This window comes from Elgaria multicarinata, chromosome 9 (assembly GCF_023053635.1).
Source record: "Elgaria multicarinata webbii isolate HBS135686 ecotype San Diego chromosome 9, rElgMul1.1.pri, whole genome shotgun sequence".
NCBI lineage: Eukaryota > Metazoa > Chordata > Lepidosauria > Squamata > Anguidae > Elgaria > Elgaria multicarinata.
The window spans coordinates 78,270,830-78,297,297 of NC_086179.1; the positions used below are offsets into that span (position 1 = coordinate 78,270,830).

General features: G+C 40.9%; 1 pseudogene; it reads right to left on the minus strand.

Moving 5' to 3' along the window:
- The window catches only part of LOC134404299 (sucrase-isomaltase, intestinal-like), a 42,104-nt pseudogene extending 15,969 nt beyond the window's left edge, over window positions 1-26,135 (minus strand).
- Window positions 26,136-26,468: the final 333 nt, after the last annotated feature.

Consider the following 26,468-nt stretch of genomic DNA (forward strand, 5'->3'; position numbering starts at 1 on the left):
TTGAATACCTATATTTTCCCATTCTTGCTGTTCATGATTCAGACAGTTTCTTCTAGAAACACAATTAGGGAACCTTGTTGGAAGGGAAGAGTGAAATCAATGAGACTTAAAAGTCAGAATTTGTCAAGGGGGTGAAGCTGAGGGACCAAGCGAAGAGACAGTTGAAGAACAAGTCCAAACATGCCAGAACCTAAATGTCTTTTTGCTCCAAGTCCCAGCCCAAACAGGAGGCCTTTCATAGCCCTTCCTGTTTAGCCTAAATGGGTGAGGTCAATCCAGAACCTGAGTATACTGGTACACTGCTTGTGAGAAAATGCTCTGAATTGTAGCTTTGGTGGCTTATGATTTGGGGCAGCTGCACACACAAAGCCAAGGGCTCCGTTAGATGAGACTGGAGCCAGTGAGAGCCATACAGTGAGAAAGTAACAGTGATGGGGTGAATTCTATGAGCCTGCTCCTGCCTCACATCTTTTCCCAGTTTCTTAGTCCACCCTGGCCAAACAGTTATGTTTACAAGGACAGAGAGGAAGAAAAAAGTGAGGACAAAGAGAACTATGACCTAGGGGCTATGCAAGGGAATATCTCAACACAAGTAATTATTTGGGTGCCTGTCCTGTCCAGCCTCCCAAATACTGGGAGGCTGGAATCCCCTACATCAGAGGTAGGCAACCATTTTGGGCCCATAGACATATTTGGCAATTTGAAAAGCTGTCCTTGGCATCACCACAAAATGGTTTCCATGGGAGGCCTGGGCAAAAGACAAAGTAACCTGCCCAAAAGATTGAGGACAAGGCAGAGCTGGAGTCCGAGCCCCAACACACTACACAGTTGCTTTAAACCCATCGCATTCAGCACCAACAGAAATCTATTTCACAGAAGGCAAACTCTTTTTCTCTCCTCCCCCCTCTGCCACTGCCAGTCAACTCATTCCCCCTATCACTTTTTGTCTCTCACTCTGAGAGTGTCATCATTCAGGGGGAAATTGTGTTTCCTTACTGTCACTTCTCCGCCAGCGTGTTTATGTTTATCCCTCATTACTTCCTCTTTCAAAAGAGGAAGTAAACAATGTGCACGTGGCCCTTTCAGTGAGCTCAGCTGCTTGTAAGAAAGCTTGATAATTAAAAACAATGGGAGGGGTAAGGTTCCTTGACCCAAGAAAGGGGTCCAGGGACACACTGGTGCCCACAAACACCATGTTGGCTACCCCACACCCTATATGGTCTTCACAGAGGGTGCATGAATTCTTCTGCCATGTGGTAGAATGCTGACAGACAAATGTGGCTAACAAGCTCATGCCAGAGATCATAACCATCATGGAATAGGATTTACAATCAGAACCATTAAGAGTTCTGCAAGTGACATGATCTCCTCTCTATCTCGACTGGGAACAATCAAGCATTAAGTTCAATAGCATTAGGATACAGTACAAGGACTAATTCTGACTTTTTAAATATGCATCTCCTTCACTGTCAAGACATGATTGAAGAAACTGAAGAAAAGGTCTGCCCATGTCCAAGTATGTGCCTTAAGTGAGATCTGCATGGATTTTGAAGTCTTAATAGTGATGTTGCAAGTGTCCATAATAGTCAGATAAAGGACTCACTTACTGGGAATGTAAGGAGGGTAGTTGAGATGGTTGTGAGCACAGCCTGGGTACTGGCCATTTAGAAAATTAGATGGCTCATTCATATCCTAAGTGTAACAGAACAAAACAAAACCAGAACATGCCATTAAAAAAAAGCTTAAATTGAATGGGGTACTTGGGGTGGGGGAAGAGATACATGAAATGAAAATAAAAGGGAAAATATGATCGAACATACAATCCAAATTCCATCATAAGGAAGGACATTTCGGAACTCAACACACATCTGGGTCCACCAGTCAGCTGTTGAAGTAGTCAGGGTACACTGAAATTCCTGGAGCCAAGGACTGGAAACAAGAGTGAGATGTATTGATTAGACAAACGTAAGGATATTTGGCTCATGCAAATAGGCATGAGAATTTTCAAGGATTTGGCTGCATGCAAGCTCAGAGTGTGTACCACTGGCTTCTACGTATTAAGTGTGAAAGCTGAATTCATATGAACATTTTGTGATGGTGAGATCTTCGGTGTAAGGGATTTGACTATGTTCCTTCTTCTACCCGGAAGAAGAACAATTGTGTAATTGAATTAATGTGTGACAACTTCTCACTATACAACCGCAGAACATTTGAAACTGGGATGAGTATTGCTTTGGAAATTCTAGATAATAGCTTATTAGTAGGCCCTGAACTTCTAACTGTATTCCTTTTTGACCATACGATGCTGGCTCAGAGGTCAGGGGCCATGCATGTGTGTGTGTCTGAGCGCACATGCACACTCACACACACATCCTCACCAGTGATCCTGATACAGATTGTTCTTTCCTTGTTGCTAGCAGCAATGGGGGAAAAGTGATGTATCAAGATCACTAGGAGAGGAAGTGGAAAGTCTTCAGTGATCCTCTCCACCTACATCCCCCAGAGATCCTCATACAAGTGTGGTGTAATGGCTAAAGTGTTGGACTGGGAGTCGGGAGATCTGGGTTCTAGTCCCCACTCGGCCATGGAAGCCCACTGGGTGACTTTGGGCCAGTCACAGACTCTCAACCCATCCTACCTCACAGGGTTGTTGTTGTAAGGATAAAATGGAGAGGAGGAGGAGGATTGTGTACATAAACAAATAAAATACAAATCCCTCTTTTCCCACTGGAAAGAGTGGTCTGTATTGCTTATAGAAATGGTACAATCAGTGGGAAATTGGGGCAGTGAGGGGGAGAATTTGGTGGTAGCAGCAGAGGAGGGATTGGGGGCCACAGTTAAGTCCTTGGGGCAAGGGGCACAACTTGTGCATCGCTGCTCTGAAGGATGACTAATGCCTAACACTTTGCTTAGCTCAGATTAAAAACACTAATTCATAATTGGGGAGGAGGAATGACTGTTGTTTAAACATCCTCCACGTTTGTGGTCTTAACTTCATCTGAACAAGTATTAAAATAGGTAAAACATTTCCCCCTAATTTGTGCCAATTCAGACTCCATCTATTGTACTGTACTCTACATATAATAAATGAGTTGATTGTTACGTGGTTTCTCACCATCCCCTCCTGGGATGTATGAGTGAGAGTATACTTTAAATATCAGGGTTTTGATTGGTGCTTTCCATGCATGGCTCATATCAGATTTTGTCAAGAGCAATATATCAAAATTAGCGGATAGTGACAGTATTGCTAGGGACTCTGAGGGAATCACTGTAGTTATTGCTCTCTTTTCATAGCTATTATTGTGTTTTTGATGCTGTTGCTGGGAGAACATAGAATATAAACTAGTTACACCAGTGTAAGCTTCAGCTTAGCAACAGCTATTTTAGGATTGCCCTGTAGAACCCACAGTGTAAGTCCTTACAGCTGCCCTGAAGATACCTACTTTCCCAAGAGCTGGAGTCACTCCATCAGAGTTGTTTATCCAGATTCCTATTTGTTCTCCAAGCTCATAGGGTTGGTAAGTCCCTTTCAATTGATCTTTACTTAGGAAAGGATCCTGAAGAGGAAACAAAACAAAACAAAAGCAAAAGATAGTCAACAGAAGCAATTATAACAGAAAAACAAAAGTCTGGGATGCCTGACAATACCAGATGAAATGGGGCCACTCAACGAGCTCCATCACACCTCATTTTCCCCTCGGGTTGTCCCCGCACTATCTGTCTCCATTTCGACAGCGCGTCAAGTGCTGATCACTTTCATGTGTGTGTGTTGTTGCACGATTTCAGCGCTATTTCAGCGCATGCATCCTTTTCCTGTGCGGGCTCACATCATTAACACACCACACTGTCTCTTCCCTTCTCCTTCCCCTTGCAGTTTATTGGTTGTTGTGGCAGGGAGGATCTTTGAGATGGATGTGGGACATGGGTTCCTTCCCCCGCCCTAATTATTTCCCCATGTTTTATTTTATTTCTGTGCAAATGTAATGGTGTACTTAAGGGGTTAGGGAAAGTCAACACCTTGCATGTCCACGGGCCGGACTACCTATCCTGGTTTCAACAGTGTTGTTGCACTGTAAAATTTAGGAGAAAGGGGTGGGGAGAAAAAGAACACACAGTGCTTTCCCTAGGATCCTTATAAACCGAGTTGGAGGACCAAAAGAATGATGGACCGACCGACTCAGTGAACTCCATACCAATGATCCAGCAGGTGTTACCAAAGGAGAATGATGAGGAAAGGAAGTTGAAATGGCATGCTGGAGAAGAACCACCCCACCCTCTGCTTTCATCAGCATCACCGTCCTACACACATGCCCTTCCACAGACACACACACCCAGCAGAAAAAGCGGGACGATCCAAAATAGCATCAAAAAGGAAATCACACCGGAATGGAACAGCGATGTTATCACGCATGGCAAAAAGAACCAGACTTTCCCCGTACAAAAATAAAATGGAAGAGGCGGGGGAAACAGCACATTCACAGCGAGATCACAGCAGGATGGGTACGATGTCATAGAATCATAGAACAGCAGAGTTGGAAGGGACCTACAAGGCCATCGAGTCCAACCCCCTGCTCAATGCAGGAATCCACCCTGCATTGAGTGCCGTGCTGCAAAACCGGACACCAGGCATGTTGAGAGTGCGTTAAAAAGCTGGTGTGATGGAGCTCTTTGTGCATGGTAAGCGCATGGGAATCTATTAACCATCCATTATAAACACAATAGCTTTAAAGAAGTTTAAATGTGAAAGAAATGCAAGTCCATGAAATCAAAAGGGTATAACTCAAATCCTGGTAGCAACTATAATTCTATGAAGCATCCTGTACTTATTCCCAAATAGTGGAATGGAAGGAACCACTAATAGCTGTGAGAACACCATGCATGGAAGCTGGTCTAGCCCCACCATTAGGCATGGGAAAGTGGCCAACCACAAGAAGCAGCAGAGGTATGGGCACTGTTAAAGGGTGGCAAATGGTCAAGTATTTAGTTTATTATTTATGATCATTGCTTATTATGAATTATTATTTACCACCATGATCCTTTCCATCCAGTTTGCTGCCGTGTAAGAGCTCTGTACACGTAGTGCACTTGCTACTGGCACTCTGACCCACACACTGCTGCACCAATGTGGTATCCTGGAGGGTCTTGTTCTATCAGCACAATGCTGATGCATGAAATTGTTCTGCCACAGGAGGTGCGCTCCTAAACATGTGAGTGCTAACAGCGCGCCATAGAACTTTAATCTCATTTTATTCCTTTTCTAAGAACTAAACGCACAGCTTAATTTGTCTTGAAAATCTTTGACAATAATAACTGCTCTTTTGGACAAAATACTCTATTTTTGGCAGCCTGAATAACCCTTTTAACTGTAAAAATAAAAATAAAAAAATAAAGATATGGCATTTCTAGGCTTAAGCAGCATAAGCATTCCACAGAGATTGTAGTTTTGGCTTACCCAAAATACCTCAGATATTTTGAACTGACTGTCTTCCTCTACTAATTAAAACCCCAAAAGGGGATTCCCAGGAGACACTGACACTCTAAAATGTCAGTTTAATTAGCTACACCTAATCCAAACCTCTGATATCTCTTAGCAAAAGGGTTTTTGTAGCACATAAATCTAATACACTGTGCAGCTCTAGCCTTGTCCTAAGGAGAACAAAAGGTTCTGGTGCCTAATTTAGCATTCCAAACAAATTCCATGTGTTTTTCACATTTTTCTTACCTGCTATCCTTCTGGGAATGAGGGACGTTTGGGAGACTGACAAAACAGCCTAGAAAATGACCGAGAGAATCGTCTGAAGGACACATCAAGATCGTAGTTCCACTGCTAATGCTGACTGCATTTGGTCAGAGGTGGGCATACTTCAGGCTCGCAGGATTAATTTTGTTTTTATTTGAACTCTGAGGTCTACCAACCAAAGCCTGACACAAAATGGTGGCTCAGCGGATAGACTCAATTATTCCATGAACCATATACTGGCATATAAGCAGAGTTTTGTGTGAGTTATTAGAGATCAGGGATGTAACACAACACTCAAAATCTGGCCAGCAGAGTTGAACAAAGAAACCAATTAAAACCTTCATTTTTCAAATGAGGAAAAATGAGGCTAAAAGATAAGGAATTAGCACAAGGCTAGCCATGTTAGAGCTTTTTCTTTGCATGTGATTTTACTTGTGCTTGTTAAAGTTTTGAGAGTCAGAAGCCATTGAAGATCTACTGTTACTTTCTACTGTTAGTTTTTCCCTACCCAGTGCCTGCTTACCCTACCCTGTACCTGTTTGCATTCTCTTCCCCTCCTTATTGTTTTACTATGATTTTATTAGATTGTAAGCCTATGCGGCAGGGTCTTGCTATTTACTGTTTTACTCTGTACAGCACCATGTACATTGATGGTGCTATATAAATAAATAAATAATAATAATAATAATAATAATAATAATAATAATAATAATAATAATAATACTGCAAATCACCTAGAGATCTAACAGTAGATCCTGATCTACCTTCTGCCCACTCCTGCTGTACATAAGTCAGTTGGGAGACCTTCTAGGGACCATGCACAAACTGGTCTAATTTTAGGGGAGGAAAAGTAGAAACTAATTGTGATAAATAAGTATTTAATAATAATGTGAATTTTCCCAGGGCATGCACTAGGGGTTATTGTAACCAAGACGCACTTGACAAAAGATCATATTGTTGCCCAATATTCCAAGCCTAAGCATTTTGCTTAGAAGTAAATTCCACTGCACAGGATTATAGCCAAGATAGTTAATTTTCTAGTTCTCAAGACCATGCACTCAAGATTCTAACACACCGTGTCATAGTTTGTCACAGCACTACTTTTTTACACACCAAAGTTGCAGCAGATAGTTTTTTAACCACCGCCTCTTCCTTCTAGCAAATTTGAAATTGTTTCCACTTGCTTTTGCAATGAATTCTTTTTTTAGGGGGCGGGGGGGGGAGCTAATGAACAGCATGCAACCTTCCTCATTAGAGTTTCTCTGCTGTAATAGATGTTTATCATTCTGTTTGATAACCATTGTTACTTTTAGAACATTGCTCTTTGTATCAAAACAATGCACTTGCTCTGACTCAGAATAAGTCACAGGCAAAAATGGGGCCATTGTTCAGGGAAGGCAGCAAGGATGATGAGTAAGTCTGACATTCTTAGTAAAAAATTGCCAAAAGGAATGGAGAGGTGGAAGATGGCCAAGAGATACCAAAATTGGAGAAATGCCCACACTCATTTTCCACATGGGGTATGCAAACTGGTGCCATCCAGATCTTTTGGACTACAGTTCCCATAGCCCCAGTCAGCATGATTATGGGGGTTATCATCCAAAACATCTGGAGAGCACCAAGTTGCCTACCCCTGTTGCCACTCCATTTGTATTGGTCATTCTCATGGCATGAATGCTTCTTCCAAATGTGTCTCCAACTCTCCACACAATGAAATCCAAGATCCTAGTTCTTCTGAATTAAACATAAGAGCCCTGCTGAATCAGACCGAGGGTCCATCTAGTCCAGCACTTTGTTCACACAGCTGCTGACTAGCTGTCAACCAAGGACCAGCAAAGCAGGACATGGTGCAACAGCACCCTCCCACCCATGTTCCCCAGCAACTGGTGCACACAGGCTTACTGCCTCAAATACTAGAGGTAGCACATAACCATCAGGGCTAGTATCCACTGATAGCCTTCTCCATCTGGTGAATCTCACAATATGGAGGCTCATTGAGAAGAAAAACACAAAGAGGTATATGTTCACCTCTCATTGTGACTTATCTGCTATCAAAAATGAATGCAAGGGGTTAACTTTAAAGACAAAGCTCAAAATCCTTTCTCACATTATAGGTACAACTTCAAAGCTCTTTTGGTTTAATTACCATAGTTTCCCTCAAAGAATCCTGGGAATTTTGGTGACAATACTGGGAATTCTGTGTTAGAGCTCCATTTCTCCCCTTGCTGTTGATAAGGTGTCATGGGGAGAGGTAATGACAATGTTATCAGTTGTGGTGTAGACATGCCCATAGTTTTAAACTTCCAAGTACAGGTAGTATCCCTTTCTAAAGATATGTGAAAATGTAAAGTGGAATGTGCACGATACATGGCTGTCTCAGAGAGGTAGCCTATATATTAGAATGCAATATATGCTCATGTTCATAGCTGACATGTGTTTCCTTCAAATACATTGGCCATTTGCGTATGCCCAGTGGGATTTTCCCCCATTTTATTTGAAGAGGGGATCCCCACATGGCATAACACACACAGCTTTTGAAATTCTCCTAAGATTCAAAGTGGTCTGCCACATAGTGTGGGAGGCTGTTGGTCAAGAAACTCAAGATGAAATTCACTTTGGTTATGTGGAACTAGTGACACAATTCTTTGGATCCTGGCTATAAAATATGCATTTCCAGGGATGTGTGTGTGTGTGTACACACATCCCTGGAAATGCATATTTTACACACACATACACACACACAATTTATTTGCACCTTTAAATGGGTATATTAAGATACAGCATGGATATACTATACTATGAATATATGGTTCATCAGAAGAGCATTTTATCACACGCTCACAACTGCCCACTTACGAACGTGCGTGTATCCTTTAGACGATGAAATCCACCTCCCGTGCGCCTCCCGCTCCTTCTGCTTGTTTTGCCATCACAAAATGGACCCCTTTTAATCCGGCTTTTCTTAAAAATGGAATGTGCAGCAATCTCCAACTGTGTGCAGGAAAAGTGGTGCGATAAAAACAGCCCCTGAACGGGCCACATGGTCTTTGTTTACTTCCCCTTTCACCTCCAGGAAGAATGAGGAAGTAATAAGGAACAAAAGCAGGGGCAGCAAAGGTAAGGGAAAAACACAATCCCACCCACCCACCACTGTGTGATGGCTCTCATATATTAAGATGTACTGAGGTTGGTTTATATGTTAATCTTTTAATAAGGAAATGTGCATCCTTCTCTTTTGCATGTCTTGGCCTCTAGAAGAAGGGAACAAATTCCTTTCCTGCAGCAGCCAGTGCAGGCAGCCGTGTTTGTGCACATTTCCATTTATCCATAATTATACTCCCCCCTCCCGCCACTGCAAGTAAAGACCCAATTTTGTCATGTTTTCATCAGCACACACAGCATAGCTCTGAGGAGAAAGCAAAAAGTGTTCTTCGGATGTAAATCAGTGTTCTTGCAATTATATCACCTGGCCCTATTAGTCTGCAAGGTGCATTAAGAATTCTTAATGTGTTTCTTTTAGTGACGCATTTGCTAAAATGAAGAACTCTGTATTTTGGTGTGCTTAGGGATCCTGCATTAGAGCCAAAATGTTAGGCTATGATTTGAATGCTGTTTTGTGCAACTCTACTGCACATTTCATCTCAATCAGGTATGGTAGTAACGGGTAGATGACCACCTGGGGCTGTCATGGACAGTAACTATGTCAGTTAGCCAGTCTAAATGGCTAATCCCAACACACTTTTCCAGAGCAGTGTAGACTCTGCCCACGCAAAAGCAGTTCTCATCCTGCTCTGGTTTGGCTGTAAGTGTACACAAAATAACCTAAAAGTCCCCTTCAGCTTTCTGAATAGATGATGATGACTATACTAAAATCCAAAGCAATGTGTTAGTACATTAGTCTTCTACACTTTCAGAGTCAGAATTCATTTTTAATAAAAACATGCATTTGGAGACCCACTTCTTCATTTTTATAACATATACTTGTATGGCAATAGGGGGGTTGCTGCAACCCACCTTAGATCAGCCTGTAACCCAATATTGGATCCTGAGTCACCAGTTGAAGACCAGTGGTTTAGTGAACATTTAGGTAACCTGGAAATTCCCTTTTCCACATTAATGTGGCTCATCGCAGACTGGAGAATTAACTAAGATAAATATCAGTATTTCTGTATAGTATTTTTCTTTTTAACTCATAGCACTGTTCATGCTCTTCCTCCCTCCCTCCCTCTCATTCTCATAAAATCCTGAACAGAATGCACTGGGAGCACAATGTGCCTTTTGATTTACCCACAGCAAAGCAACCTATTATAAGAGAAAAATCTTTGCTTCCATGCCACAGTTCACTGCAAGCCATATATATTAAACGTAAAGTAAACAGGGAAACTATTAGTAGGGTCGTCTTGATAATTTACTAGAATAATAATGTAATGCAATCCACCTTTCTTCAGCTCTTGAATGAACTCTGGCAGACCCACATAATTTTCTTGGTCATAAGTGAAGTCCAGCCTGTTGTCCATGTAATCAATGTCCCCATATTGAACATCCTGATGATTGCAATAGAAACATATTGTAGTATTAAAAAAAATACAATGAAGCACAATCATTCAGATTGACCATTTTGCATGCACGAATGCCATAACAAAAGCTTGAATGGAAATGCTCACACATCACTCCTACTATGGACTACACAATAAATTGAGCCTACATTCTTGAAATATTCTTTTAAGATATGCAGATATTCTTTTCTTAAAAATGCTTAAATTCTGAAAGCAATAATACTCCTATTAATCACTAATAATTATGCAGTTAGTATTACAACAACATCAATTAATTATAACATTAATGCTAGCAGTAGTATTATAGTACTTAATTCATTACACTATCAATTCTTGTTTCTTTGCCCTTGGGAAACTAATTCAAATGCATGCTACAAAGTGCACACTTACAAATGGGATGTCATACTGCTCCATGCGAGTGACAGTTTGCTTTACTACAGCAATGTTTGGAGATCCCCATCGTGAGAGTTGGTACCCCAGAGACCAATAGGGAGGAAGATGCGGGCGTCCGATGGCCTTAAGAACAAAAACAGACCCAAAATTTCCTTATTTTAAAAAAAGCAAATGAGAATTTTGGAGTCAAGGTACCAAAGACATTTCAGTTATTTCCGATGAAATTAAATAAATTCATACTACACAAGTTAATTCAATAAGGCATTCTGCTCAAAAAAGCTCTGGCTCTATTCTGCCTAGAGCAGAGGTTTGACCTTAAATCTTTGGAAAAATCTATTACTTTAGGTAAGAGTAGGCATCAAGAGTAAGCATGCTTGGGTAACTACTGAGTAGGGATGCCCAGCGCTGGGAATTTGGTTATTTTTTGGCTAAACAGAGTTCTGGCGCAGTGTGTATGACTTGCTTTGCATCTGCAAGTCAAGCTGAAGGCTGTTCCCTGAACTCTGGGGATTTTATTTTATTTTTGCAGAATTTTGTGGGGAAGGTTCTTCAATTTGCACAAATTCAGCTGTAATTTGCGTAAATTGCTCAGAAATTTGTGCAAATTGTAGAAACTTTCCCCTCCAAACTGGCACGGCTCGTCGCAGATGGAGTCAGGTGCACAGTGGGAACTGAAACCTAGGAAAACTTGTCAAACTCCACCCCCCACAATGGATTTATCTGACATCCCTACAGCAGAGGGCCCATGCCCCAGCAGAAGCCCACTGACAAGGACCTTCTGGACTTGCTTACCTTACCATTACAATATGCTTGAGGGCTGCTTCTCTTTCTAGCCCAAACAATGGTTGTGGTGAGAAGGAGTAGTAGTAGATGCCACTGCCTACCCACTGGCCTTCTACCTCAAGCAAACAAGTGGTAACAATGTAGAGAAAGTGGATGAGGGGCAATAGCAGTTGGTGGCAATGGCAGTGAAAAGATAGACTAGAGACTGAAGGGGGTGTCTTGCCCAAGGATCCTCAAAAAACTGGAACTTTCAGAGACATTACATAACAAAGTAGAAGTCTGGTCTCAGGTTCTGTCGAGAGTGGTGTTTCTCAAGCAGAGTATGTTTTCAGTATATTAGGTTGTTGATTTGTGACTGAAAACATTAGAGTTTGTATATGCTCCAAATAGTAATAATAATAATAAAAAACCACCAAAATTTACTGTGCCATCCTATGCATGTTTACTTAAAATTAAGTTCCATTATTTTTGTGCGGCTTTTAAAAGTATGCATAGGGATTGCAGTCTTAGTTCATTTTTTGGATATCTATAATTTTGGATATCTATATTCACTGGGTGTAAGATTTCCTCTGAAGTTGGTGCATGTGAAGAAGCTAGAGAAGTTGTTTGTATTGGCCTTTTAAAGAAGCAAGTTGTCACAAAGAAACAAGTGAAGTTCTACAGCGATATTAAAGAACAGCAAGGTATATCCATGCAATAATTTTTGAATAAAAACAGCAGGACAAGCATCAGTTACTCTGAGCAGACGATTCCAGTGTACAAACCATAATTTTGCTCTTCAACTTTTACACAGAAAAAAATAGGCCTCTGGAAGGCAGCCCAACACAATACGATAAAAACTTACCACGTCCTTAAAAAGTGTGCTGTTTTCTTAAATTTTCCAGTAGGGGGTGCATACAATGGTGGCTTTGCCTTAGTAGGAAGTGCTTCTTCTCACATAGGCTGGGGCACCCAATTTCTGTCGAGACCTCTACCTACTGTAGCCCTCTGTGCTATATCTCATGCAGTTCTGGAGGGTCCCCCAACCCTCAGGAGAAGGTTTTTTTGGGGGGGAACAGGGTTAAAGTGAGATGGAAGGACTGATAAAAATTGAGTATACCAACTTGCATCATCAGACACGCTTTTGCACTAAAGGCAAAACCGCCCTGGGATCCTTGTGATATAGGGCGGGATATAAATGTTTTAATAAATAAATAATAAAATAAATATTGGATACAACTCTAGCAATTTTTTCATATGAACTTTTCTCGATCTAAAAAAGCCTTGCGATAATGGTTTAAAAGCATGAGACAGGTCCTGGGGATGATGACATTGTGTAAAGGACCAGCAAACTACCATGAGTGAGCAATCATGAGCAAGTGTACAATCAAAGCCTCATGTAGAAAGGCTCATAGGACACATGCAGGAGTCACCTTTTGTTGACTTTTCCATCTCAAATACAGTAGCCCTCATATATCCTATAGAAGGCTCGTTTTCCAAAATTTGGAAGACAATATATGGAGGGGCCATAACAGAATGAATCCATAGCATTCTTATTTTCTCCATGCAAAGCATATTTCTCAGGCTTTTTTCAAATGATGAAAAACTGAGAATGTTCATCTTAAATACAAACACCACTGATCATTCCTGCAGGAACATATTGCTCCAGTTGTATTAAAGGGGATCAAAGTTTGTGCTACAGAATTACATTTTTGATAGCGCTCTCATCATTTTTTCATAACCTGATATTTATGGTTTTATTAAAAATAAATAAACCTTTGAACAATGGAACGGTAAAAAAAAAAATAAGGCTGATGGCAAGTCACAGTAGCTTATGCTCTTCCCTATATAATAGTCTAACCTGTGCCTGGAACATCCTAAAGCTATCTCCATGCTCCTGCTATAATCTGTGTCCTAGTTGTTTGGTTTCCTTCACCACAACTAAAAATCAAGTCTGAATTCCACATTGGAGACACCATCTTTAGCTCTTGACTAGTGCCTAATTTCACACTTTTACACCAGTCTTCCTGCTGCCCTCCAGATGAGTTCTATTGCAGTTCCCATCATCCCCAGCAACCATGACCATTTCTGGCTGGGGATGATTTATTTATATTGACTTATTTAAACCTTACTCCCCAGTCAAGAAGGCTCCTGGAGTGACTTACATGTAATCAGTGAAACAAGACACTCCCTGCCCACAAACTTAAAATCTAAAAATATATGATTCACAAGGAAAAAGGATTGAGGAGGGAAGAGGAAAATGATGAGAGATGTAGTCCAACATATATGGAAGGTGCTAGGTTGAGGAAAGCTGCTTTAGATACTAATACTGTTCTGCTGATTAAGTGTTAAAAAATTACCCTGACTGAGGTTCCTTCCAGATACTTGCTCTATCCAATCCCCCGTTTCTTCAGTCATTGCCAATTAGTCTAACTTGTAAAAATCAAACCTTTAATTAAATCAATACAACATTCTGAACTTTCCAACCAAAATTATGCTATTTTTAATGCCACAGTCTGCTAAACTACTTCATCAAAAGGTTGGTGTTTATTCAGAGCTCTCTCTATTTTAATTATTTGAGCACACCTCCGCAGGTTAGACTCCCCTCTGAATCTTAGCTAATTGCAATCGACTACTCATAGCGCAGGCACTCAGGATAGTATGGCTAAGCATTTGCAAATCGTTGAATGACAAAATATGACTGTGAGTTCCTTGAAACCTTCAGACAAGATGTCTTGCCATCTGCGGGGATGAATCGAAGATGGTGGGTCCCCAAGGCTGGCAAATGCCAAGGCTTTTAAAAGTTTGTAACACTGCTCTGTAAAGGCCAATCCTGGAGAAGGTCTTTAACATGTGATATCACAATTTAAAGCTCACATTCTGCAGGAAACATTTTATTTTGCTTATAAGACAGACATCTGCCTCACCCTTTCATCATCTAGATTGAGTTGATGTTGACATCAAGGAAGTTCAAGGATGAAGCCTTCTATATCATATCCTTTTTTGTCCCCATTAGCTTGCCTTGAGCATCCTGGTTTGTAATATGGTTGTCCTTTTGAGGCAGTCTGACCCCTACATATTCCTGTTATAGATTCAGTTATGTAACTGTTCTCTTGAGCTTGCAAATATCAGGTGTAACCTAAGGCAAGTCTAGATTTTGCTAGAGCCACCCCCTGAGGAAATTGCATTTAGGGTTGAACAAATGCAAGAAAACTTTGCTTGCAAGGTGGGTTTAACTTTTTAAACAATTCATTCTCAAAGTTCATTAGGCTGGAGCATCTAAGGTGAACAATTGCCAAAAGAAGAATGTTAAGTAGGACAGCTGGGAAAACAAATGTTCCTTAATCTAATTATGCCTTAGATGGTCTCTGTAATGGATCCCCCTGAAGCTTCCCAATAAAGCAACTGACATATGGTACCAATTCCAGATGGATGTGCTGAAGCAGAGATAGAATTTGGTAGATCTGGGATTTATGTTTAATTTGATGTTACCAGAATAGAGTTTATTTCTTTGAAATATACTGTCAGTTTAGAGCTTTGGATGTGCTTTGCAAAACTATACAGAACAAAGATGACAGCAAAATAATCTGTTGAAAGTAATAAAACAGACTGTGAAGAAAAATCAATGAAAATTTAGGAAAACTAAAGATACAGCTCCTTAACAAGGAGCAATATAATGAGGCAATCTCAGAGGCGAAAAATGTGTATGTTTTCTTCTTGCTAACAGTAAGATGGTTAACACCTTGAAAGAACATGGAAGGGGAGGGGAGGCTGCATGAAGGGGGGTTGTGGGTAACCCTGCCCACCAGCACCATCACACAATGGCAAGACTTCACCATTGGCAAATTCAGACAGCACTAGCATTCTGTACTTATAAAAAAGTCTGTTACTGGTAAAATGAAGTGCACAAGCAGCTTGTGCAAATTACAAATACGCACATACACATTAGAATACTTTCCACATGAAGACTGAACAAGCCTCAAAACACCCCCCAAATGAAGCTTACATATGAGCTAGTACACTGGACATGCTAGGTTTCTATGTGCAAAGAGATTTCACGGAGGTATTTTTCAACAAGTAATCCTACTTACACTCCAAATGAGTATAGTTTAACATGACATCTGAACATGGCTGTACTGGTGTTATTTCTCCGAGCTAACAATTATGGTCTATGATAATATTATCACAACAAAAGATACACACAAGCTCATTTTATTAAGCTTTGTTCTGGGAAGAATCAGAATAACATCTATATTTATCTTGGGCAGGAATTACTTTCATCTCTTAACTCCCTAATCAGAAGCTGTGAGAGTGGTGGGTGGGGGAACATAAAGCAACTATTAGAAATGTGGTGGGTTAAAGGTTATACCATGCCTGGTCAAAATAAATTATTTCCCTACAGGCACACCTCTTGCATTTAATATCCCAGCCAACATTCACCAGTTTAATAACGTTCTAATAATAGAATAGGGCACTTTAAAGATTTCCAGGAAGTTGGCTTCAGAAATAATTTCACTGTGAAATTACCTCAGTGCCTATCTCCAGTCTTCCTGCCATGAATTACACAGAAGCAAAGAACATGGGCCATACCCAATACAGTGAGCCTTTCACATATTTATTCAGCAAACATGAGGTAATGTTTAGGCTGCGTTTTCACAGCTCCACCCTATATTTCCACAGACCCAAAGCTGAAATGTACACCGCCAGTGATTACCAACTTACTATTTTCAGTTGCTTTTCTCTTGCTGGGCTGTGGAAATTATAATTTCAGACATTGAGGGGGTGGGGAGGACTTCCTAAAGGTTTGCTGCTTGAATAGGATTACACTTGTGCTAATGTAAAATTCTGAAGTCTTCTTAAAAAGAGGGGGGAGGGAATCCAGCACATACAATAGAGAGAAACCCCAAAGCAGAAGTTATACTGGCATTTTCTCCAGGTATTTTCTCATTATACTGGTTCAGCACTAACAGAGAGAATTAAAGTTACCATGGGATTGCATCCAGTTTTGTCAATCACCATATCTACTCGAACAACAACACCATCGCAAGATCAAACAACATCAGCAATGACATCAAAAGTTGATTTGGTTGGTTCACGTCTTCGAATGAACACATATTATCATGTGCCAGCAATTCTTTTCTGCCACCAGCAAGATCAGACTGATTCTGTGCAAGAGAAGGCAAGACCACTGGGCATTCATGGACAAAGCAGCTGTGCATGTGCTAGCTCATTCAGCTATAAAGCTGGTGGGAGTGGGGGATTTTATACTAAAAGGAGTGCAGGGGGAAGGGAAATGAAAACTCTCACCACCACTGCCTTAAGACTTATCTTCCTACTGGCTCACTTCCACTGTCAGTGCTTCAGAAAAGACTCCAGAGCAAACATGTTGCGTTAGAATTCCGGGGGGTATTGGATATTATCAGACTTGGGCTGAAGAGAGTTTGGGAGTGGCTAGTCGCTACAAAAAGTAATTGTCCCTCTTTAGGTTTTTATGAACTTTTCTATACAAGGGATTTGTTAGGCTCCCATCATTCTTTACTCACAGTTGTTTATGATTTCTTTAGATGATATCATGGCCCTCCAGTTTTGCTTCTGTTTTTAGTGAGCACTTTCACCGGGGGAGTTAGACTAGGGGAAATGGAGTATTAGGCTTTTCTACACAAGGCTGATAATCCACTGTATCTACTTTCAGTTTTGTTGCAGAATTGAGATCCACATGAAAAGGGTTCTCTTTCCTGTTTTTCTGCTACATAACTCTAGGTGGCACTGTGCTGTAGTGAAATAGCACAAATACACAAGTGGAAAAAGTTTTTCTTTCCCCTTTCATAGATAATACCACATTTTCCTGCTCTAAAGAAACTCACCAAAAGTGCTTCTTAAAAACTGAAGTGAAACTAGAGAGTCACAACATTGACTAAAGAACCTATAAGCAACCATGTAAGGAACCTGTAAAACAACCAGTAAGGAATGACAAGCGCACAATAAATGCCTTGTGTATGAAAGTTTGTTATTTGTGAAAGCAAAGGAAATGTTTTTTTCCTACTTGTGTAATTGCATCGTTCCACTATAGCACATCACCACCTAGAGGTTATATGGTGAAAAAGCAGGAAAGGAAAAGCCTTTTGTGAAGCACTCTGATCACAAGTCTGCGAAAAATCCAAAAGTAGATAGAGCAGATTAACAGTGAAAAAAGTAGGCCACAGCCACTCTGAACAGAACTTCTAGTCTTTTAAATGGGCAATACCTTTATTAGCATCAACAAAAATGTGCAAGCTTTTGAGTTCTCCAGAACTCTTCATCAGGAGATGGGGAGAAAACAGGAAAGTCCTAACATTTGGCTAGATGTGATAGCCATGAGGTCTGCAATTGAGGTAGATCCAGTCTCAAAATGGAGATTGCAGGTTGAATGAATTAGCCAGGTGTTGCAGGGATCAAATTACACCTAGCAATACATTTTGGGAGGGAGCAGCAGCAATGGTAGGTCTCCATTTCTAAAAACACAAAGTCCAGTATCACAGACCACCTCAGCTATCATTCTTCTTTTAAATTAATTTCAGTGACATTTGTGTTCTGTGTAGGAGTGGCACATATCTATTGCTGGACAACAGGTGCAATCCCTCTCCCCTGACTCTTCTGTCTGTATTCATGCATATAGATATCTACCAATTGAGATCAACATTGTGGCCTCTGGACCACAAAAGCTTATTTTATTTATTTATTTATTTATTTATTTATTTATTACATTTATTACATTTCTATACCGCCCAATAGCCGGAGCTCTCTGGGCGGTTCACATTATTGCTTATGCCTCAATAAACTCGTTAGCCTTTAAAATGCCACACAGGACTCTTTGTCGCTTATGAAAAAGAATTGTTCGTTGCTATTATTTTAAAATTAGAAGAAGAAGGCGATACTGGAGAAGAAAAAGAAAAAAAGGGCGGTGCAAGAGGAGGGGGAAAAAACCCTCCTAAGGAACAGACTAGATAAAAATGGTAATGTTTCTGAAATGTTCACCTGAGGATTATGCTTGGTTGCTATGAACATTTGTGCCAATCATTTTGAAAGAAATGCCTTTCTCAGTAGCAAGCCATCGAAGTCAGAAGAGCAAGACAAAGGAAGGAGAATACAGAATGCAGAATAGTAGCCGTGATATGTTCTTGTGGGATTTGGCACTCTTCTCAGGAATGCAAGGATTCACAGGTGGCATTAAAAGAGCTATAATCGGAGCTCGAACTTCAATGAGGATAATATACTGCAAAGGCTTTTTGTGCTTTGAGAAAGCATTGTTGCTATGTGCTAAAGAAATATGCAATGTCTTGGGGAGAAAGGAGGGAGCAGTAGGAGGATTCTATGATTTAACATAGGATATAAACCCTTGGCAAAAACGGGGCGGGAATATAAATCATTTCAATAGTCTATTGTTTATTCCACTTACAACTCCTTGAAATCTGTCCAGATGCTAGGCTGATAAATATTAACATTTAGCAACATAACATTTTGTGAAATTGTTTTATAGCAACTTCAACTCCTGCTGAAGAATTCTAGATGATATCGCATCCTACATCTTATTGTTTCTTTCATATTTCCCATCTGCTTTCTCCATATTAAAATCCATAGGATTTTAAGAGGAACCAATATAAAAGTTGCTCCACTGGTTTCTGAGGATGCATAATCGATCCTTAAATCAGCCACCATTCTTGCAAAGGAGTTGGTTTTAATAGTCTTCATGAACCCATCCCACCTGCTAGTTTCACTGTCATCAGTGCAATATAATCCCACATGTAAAGCCACAACCAAATTCTCTGGCAACAAGTAAAGACTTCGCTTAGGTTTTAATGTCTAAACAGATTTCTCAGCTAACCTCTGTGTATTTCTGGACTACATTTTCAGGGGTTGGGCCAAGGAAGATATAGAAATCGAGAACCCCTCTAATGGTGCGGAAGGTCAAAGATGGCTCTGGACTCAAAGTGACATCTGAAAGGAAAAAACAGACGTGTGGCATTCAGCATAAATTACCTCAGGCCAAGCCTCCCTATGTATCTTTAACTCTTCTGTGCATAAGGGCTAAGTAGGTCATTCAAGCACTTAACATAGCCCCACCCAACATATTCCATTGAGCAAGCTCAAAATATTTATCATTGCCAGAACTAATGTTTCACTAAACAGAAACAGACACTCCTTGAAACCGATCTTGGCACGCATATAACCCAATGTATATGAAAGCAGGGAAGCCAAAGGACTAGGAAATGATAGAATTTGACCTTCAATTGTGAAGCACAGTAATATATATATATATATATATCAGGGTTCCTTAAAAAAAACAAAAAAAACAACAACCACTCACTAACTCCAGACACCTTAGCAATGCTTAGATATAGATCTGACTACAAATTATGTTTATTTTCTAGCCTGTGCTTGGCTCTGCTTGTGTTTCATTGCTTTAGGAAAGATTCCCCTTTTTGAAAATTACAGAGCAAGATTAATACAGTAAGGCGACCATGGCAACGGGCAAAGCTATTCCCCATCAACAGAATACAGGGCAAATCTAAATTGGCTTATTTCAATTGCACAAACCCCTGAGGATTTTTTTTTTTATCAGCTTCAGGTTTTTTTCTTTTTGTTTTAGCACAGGCATCTATTTTTAACAGTTAATCACACTTTTTAGTGAAATGGACACATTTTGCTTCATTTAACAATAACAAAAGCCATGTCTTTTTGAATAGCTTATTATAGATTCAGGGAACCTGGAAAATGATATTTTAGGAATCCTGTGATATAATTCTAGTAAAATTAAAACACTTTTCACTGAAGAGATTTTTTTTTTATTTCACATACACAAATTTGCATCATCAGACTACCACATCCAGTCCTAGAAGGTGTTAACAAGATGATGCTATGACAATTCAATCTTATACATGTCTACTCAGAAGTAAGATCCACTGAGTTCACTGGGATTTACCCCCAAGTAAGTATGAATATTGGTCTTCCTCAACCCAGTGCTCCACAAATGTTTTGGACAACAACTCCCATCAGCCTTAGCCAGCATTGCCATTGGTCAGGAATGCTGGGAGTTGTCATGAAAAATATCTGGAGAATACCAGGTTGGATATGCCCACTGAGTAGACGTGTTTAAACATGCATTGTTATAACATCATCTTGTTAATGACTTCTAGGACTGGATGTGGTAGTCTGATAATACAAGTTTGCATCTGCAAAATAAAAATATTTCTTTTCAGTCAGCCTCAATCATACTAGGATTCAGATCATCTTTTTGTTTCCTTCCACCATTCACTAAGCACCCTTCTAATAATTAAATGCTCTCTGGGCATTGAGAAAAAGTCAAAGGGTTGAGTTCAAATTAAGTTAGTCACACTTTAGTCCCATTGAAATCAACAGGACTTAAATGAGTCATGGCTAGCTTGTGCCATTGATTTCAATGGATTAAGGTGTGACTAACTCAGTCTGGATCCAACCCTATATTTAACAATACCTTGACTATTTTGTGTGAATAAAATGTACTAAGTGATAAATACATTGTAATATGTTCTATGGCCATAATATATATTAACAATACAAAGCTTCATATGAGTTACAATGCACATATGGAGCTCCTCCAAGTATGAGCTTCCTTATCCATTTCACAAACAGCCACCTCAAGCAACAGATGCTGGGGTGTGTGGAGCAGTAGCAGTGGTATGATAGAGTTGTTTATGCCATGTGGCCTGCCCTGTATTCCTGAAGCTAGCCTGCCCTTAGTTGTGGTGGTGGATACTGCCTCACCCCCAGTGCTGAAGGAAGATTCAACTGCCCATCTAGTTGGCTCCTGTACAAGGAATGTGGAGGGTAGGCATTATCTTGTCCTTTGCCTCAGACAGCAAAATGTTTTGGGCCAGTCCTGAGTGGTAGTTGCCCCTTCCACAAAGAAATGTTATCATAGAGTTTCTCTTCCCCTATTGAAGTGAATGGGAAAGCTCATGAATCCATGCAAACATGTACATTCTACAGCGTGCTAGGATGCCGTAAAGTCACAACTTTGACACACTCTCTCAGCAATAGGTCTCATCACATTGAGTTCCAAAAAGATGGAATGTCATGGGTGGGGAAGCTCTTTCAGCCAGAGGGCAGAATTTAATTTTGGAGAAACTGTCAAGGGCCACATGTCAGTGGTGGATGGGGCCAAAGGCCGAGGAAGAGGAGAAGAAGAAGAAGAAGAAGAAGAAGAAGAAGAAGAAGAAGAAGAAGAAGAAGAAGAAGAAGAAGAGGATTACAGCTTCAATCTCTTCCTACCAGTAACCAAGCCATAGGAGAAACTTTTAGAATGGAGAACAAAACAATTGGTGGTTGGGGAAAAGTAGGTGAGGCCTGGGGAAGAGGGGTGGCCATCTGAGGGCTGGATTGTGAGCCCAGGAGGGCCAGATTTAGCTCCTGCGCCTGAGGTTCCCCACCACGGAGTATGTTATCTCAATATAATTTCATATGTAAGGTTTTATCAAAAGAATTGCAGTTTTAACCATTCCTTATAATTAATTCTTAACCTTGGACTACCTTGTGCATTGGAATTTAAGAGAAGGACACCATAAGTATTTTAGTCATTCTCTATGCACATGTAAAAAGGATGAACTCCATATAGATTTGCATCCGTCTGAAATATCAAAAGTAGATTATATGCGGTTTATTGCTTTGTATCAGCTCTCAAATCCTATGTCCAGGCAGCAAATATGCCTGTTTACCCTACCCAGTGCCTGTTTGCATTCTCTTCCACTCCTTATTGCTTTACTATGATTTTATTAGCATGTAAGCCTATGCGGCAGGGTCTTGCTATTTACTGTTTTACTCTGTACAGCACCATGTACATTGATGGTGCTATATAAATAAATTATTATTATTATTATTATTATTATTATTAATAATAATAATAATAATAATAATAATAATAATAATAATACCACATTGCTCATTTAGGCCCCCTTTTCATTTAAAAGTGTGTGTGGGGGGAGGGATTCTTAATGTATTGCTACAGTTGATGAGATGCAGACAAATCCTTTCATCTGTCCAGACTATGGCCTTCTTTGCCAGATTGTAACACTGATCCCAGTTCAACAAAACATTTAATAGAAATTTTAGATTTAACCACACAAGGTTAGAGTTGTATTTCTGTCTTGAATGGTTAAAACTTGAGACACCTGCTTAAATAGTATTAATATCAGTGCTTACATGCCTGATAAAAACAGTAATACGTTTAGATTTGCACTTCTAGGGTGACCATATGACCGGATTTGCCAAGGTTTTTGATGGCAAATCCGGGAGGGAGGAGGGGAAATCCGGAATTTTTTCAAAGGGCAGCTCTAATGGGAATTAACAAAAATGCTTATAACTCCATCATTTTTTAAGATAAAGTCATGAAACTTGGCACAATGGTAGCTCATAGGAAGGGCTTTAGTCGTACCAAATTTGAAACAGATCCGTTCATCCATTGATTTTTTAGGAATTTTTTAAAAATTGAGGTTTTAAAATTATTATTTTTTAAATCGTCATTTTTAAAGATAAAGAGATGAAGCTTTGTACCATGAAAGGATTTAGGTAGAGCTTTAGCCACACCAAATTTGAAACAGATCTGTTCTTCCATTGATTTTTTAGGATTTTTTTTAAAAATGAGGTTTTAAAATTATTGTTTTTTAAGCTGTCATTTTTAAAGATAAAGAGATGAAACTTTGTACCATGATAGGATTTAGGTAGAGGTTTAGCCACACCAAATTTGAAACAGATCTGTTCATCCATTGATTTTTTAGGAATTTTTTTTTAAATGAGGTTTTAAAATTATTATTTTTTAAACTGTCATTTTTAAAGATAAAGAGCTGAACGTTGGCGCCATGATAGCTTTTAGGTAGAGCTTTAGCTATACCAAATTTGAAACAGATCTGGGGCCAGTAGCAAACCTTGTTAACAACAACAGCAGCTTGCAATGAGTGAAGATACAGTCAGAAAAGATATTTGAGGGAAGGGGAGAATGAAACACACAGAGTATAGCAAGAGCTTCAAAGTACAGCAAAACCTACAAAAGTAGGAGTGAGTGAAGTTAATTTCAGATACATTGAATCTCTCACTTGTTCTTTATTTCAGTGATTTTAACATTAAGATGTTATGTAGAACAGATTTGTCTTAAATGTGTGCTGTAAAATCAGACATGTGACCAAGGCTATGTTCGGGTGGGCACGCCCCCTTGGTGCTGGACACGCCCCCTTGGGGGCGACCATGTTGTCCCCCTTTTTGGTTTCCAAAATATGGTCACCCTACAAGGAGCACAAGGCCCATTGAGTCTGCTGCTGTAATGGCACTGCTTCTTCTGCACGCAGCAGGAGAGACAGCAGCAATTCCGAGTTTTAAAAAACATCAGAGTTAATGAGGGGGTTTTTGTCACGCAAGGAAGGCCAGAAGGGACAGACGACGTCATGTGAGGGACCTGAGCAAACTTCGTGAGTGCCCAGGAACGAGCTTATCAGATGGAGCTCATAGTCATATCCCCTTCCTTCACCAAAGGCAGAGCCAGATCCTTCTCAAGGAAGCCCACCTTACCTTACTAACCTATAATGCCTTTGTTTGAGGCCCTTGGGGGGTTGTTTCAGGAGTGGGGAAGGGATATGAGTGGACACCTTCATTCCTGCCCTCCCTGGCTTGCCCTTCCTATTCTTTTTATCCCTAGTGGAGTTGGGGGGGGGGGCAGTTCTATTTCCTTTCCTCTCTTACTCGTAGATCCCTGGAGGAATCCTCTCCATTTCCCTCTGCCCAACCTGTCTCTCCCAAATCCCATGATACCTAAACTTTCCATGCCCCAACCTCTCTCAGTTATAGGTGCAATTGATCAAAGACTATTTAGAAACTGCAACTAGCGTGGAATTAGGGTGACCATATGGAAAGGAGGACAGGGCTCCTGTATCTTTAACAATTGTATAGAAAAGGGCATTTCATCAGGTGTCCTTTGTATGTATGCAGCACCTGGTGAAATTCCCTCTTCATCACTACAGTTAAAGCTGCAGGAGCCCTGCCCTCTTTTGTATCTGGTCACTCTAGCTATACTAGAGATCACTATACGATTGCTTTCTGGTAGGTCCTTTGTCGACCATATTACACTAGTCCTGTATCAGCTGCAGTGGTTGCCCATCTGTTTCCAGGCACAACTGAAGGCGCTGGTGCTAACTGTAATGTACTAAATGGTGTGGGATTGGGATAGCTGAAGGACCACCTCCTCCCATATGAATCTGCTAGGTTGGTGGGCACAGAGTTCTCTCTGCATGGAGAGAAGCAAAATGGTCCAGATGATGCCAGGGGTCGGGCTTAGGGGTGGTGCGAGGCGGGGCGGGGCTTCAGCTGTTCCACCCCGATATCATCCAGATGTCCAGATTGACACTGGTGGACAAGCTGATCACCAGGACCGATCCTGCACCCCTCCACTGCTTCAGACATGATCTCCCACCCCTCTCTTCCAGCCCCACTGCCATCAGCATTCTTTAAGCTCATAGGCTTTTGACACGCACTTTCCCAGGATGTGGAGTGCTTCCGTTTCATGATGGCAGCGTATCTATTCCCTTCCAGCTCCCCCTGGTTTTCCATTTAAACCCAACAGTTGTGTGTGTGTGTGTGTGTGTGTCCGTGTCCCCTCCCACTTTTCAGGTTTTCCGTCAATACTTTTTACTTCTTCAACCCTTGCAATTTCCCCCAAGCCCACGTAATGTCATTTTACTTATTATTTATTGCATTTTTATTCCGCCGAATAGCCAAAGTTGACTATCTTGGCTGGATACACAGCAGTGCTGCACTTTCCTGATGAGCTTCCCCCTCCCCTCCCAAGTCCCAGGCTTCTCCTCACTTGCACTCAGGCATCTCTGTGAGTTGCGGCCTTTTTCATTGCCTTGGGCAGATGCATCTCCCTGGGCCACGATGTTGGGGGCTCCAGGGCATTGTCCCCCATTGTTCACTAAGATGGATTTTTTCCATGGACAAAGGGGGAACCATCTCGCCTTTGGGCTCAGCCCACCATCCTTCGGCAGGGGCCTGATCTTGTTCCTCTTCAGGAAAGAGGTGAACTGCCAGCCCCTGCGATTTCCACAGGATGTGGCTGCAGCGGCTCCCGGTTCTTTGCCGCTTCCTCCTTTTTTGGGGTCCACCTTAGACTGGTGAGGGTGAAACAAGTGCTGCAGCTTGGACAGCCTGGAAGAGAGTGAGGAGAACATGAGGAACGGGGCTTGCAGAGGCCTCCTGAGCTGCAGGGCTAAACTGAGTTTGGGGCTTACTGTGGTTGATGCTATATTGGATTGTGGGATTTTGCTGTGGCTTAATTCTTATCAAAATAGAGCTGCCCTTTGGGTTGGGAGGATGGGAAAAATACAGATTTTTCTTTAGATTTCATAATCCCCCCCCCCTTCCCAGAATTGTTACCAAAAATCCTAACAAATCTGGGTTTTTCCTGTCATATGGTCACCCTAGAATGGGACAGCACCCTCTAGTGGTTCTTTTGTAGCGCAACTTCACCTGCACATGGCAGGAAATTCTGACAAATCCCAACATATTTTAGAAGAGTCGGGTTATTTGAGGCTTATTTTTTAATGTAAAGACTGGGAAAAGGAGACTTACAGGTGGCTCATGGCAGCGCCAACATGAGCCACGAACATCCGTGAGCAGCCAGTCATGAGGGTGCTATAAATCACTCAAATACAGGAGCCCAGTGACTTGATGTCAAATTATTTTGATTGACTTGTACCCTACCCTGAGATGTTTTACATAGGGAGGAGGGTGGTCAGAAATATTCAAAGAATAAATTGCTGATCTTCCCCATTCCTTCTCAATGATATGGGCGGGGTAGGGGGGTGGTATGTGAGTTTTTCTCTGAATATCTGGATCTTTTATAGAAAACCCCACCAGAAGAAGGAGCCCACTAGGGAGCATGTTGAACAATGATCAGACAAGAATGCAGAAGCTGCTAAGAAATTCCACTTACATGTCTCACACTCTTTCTCTCTGCT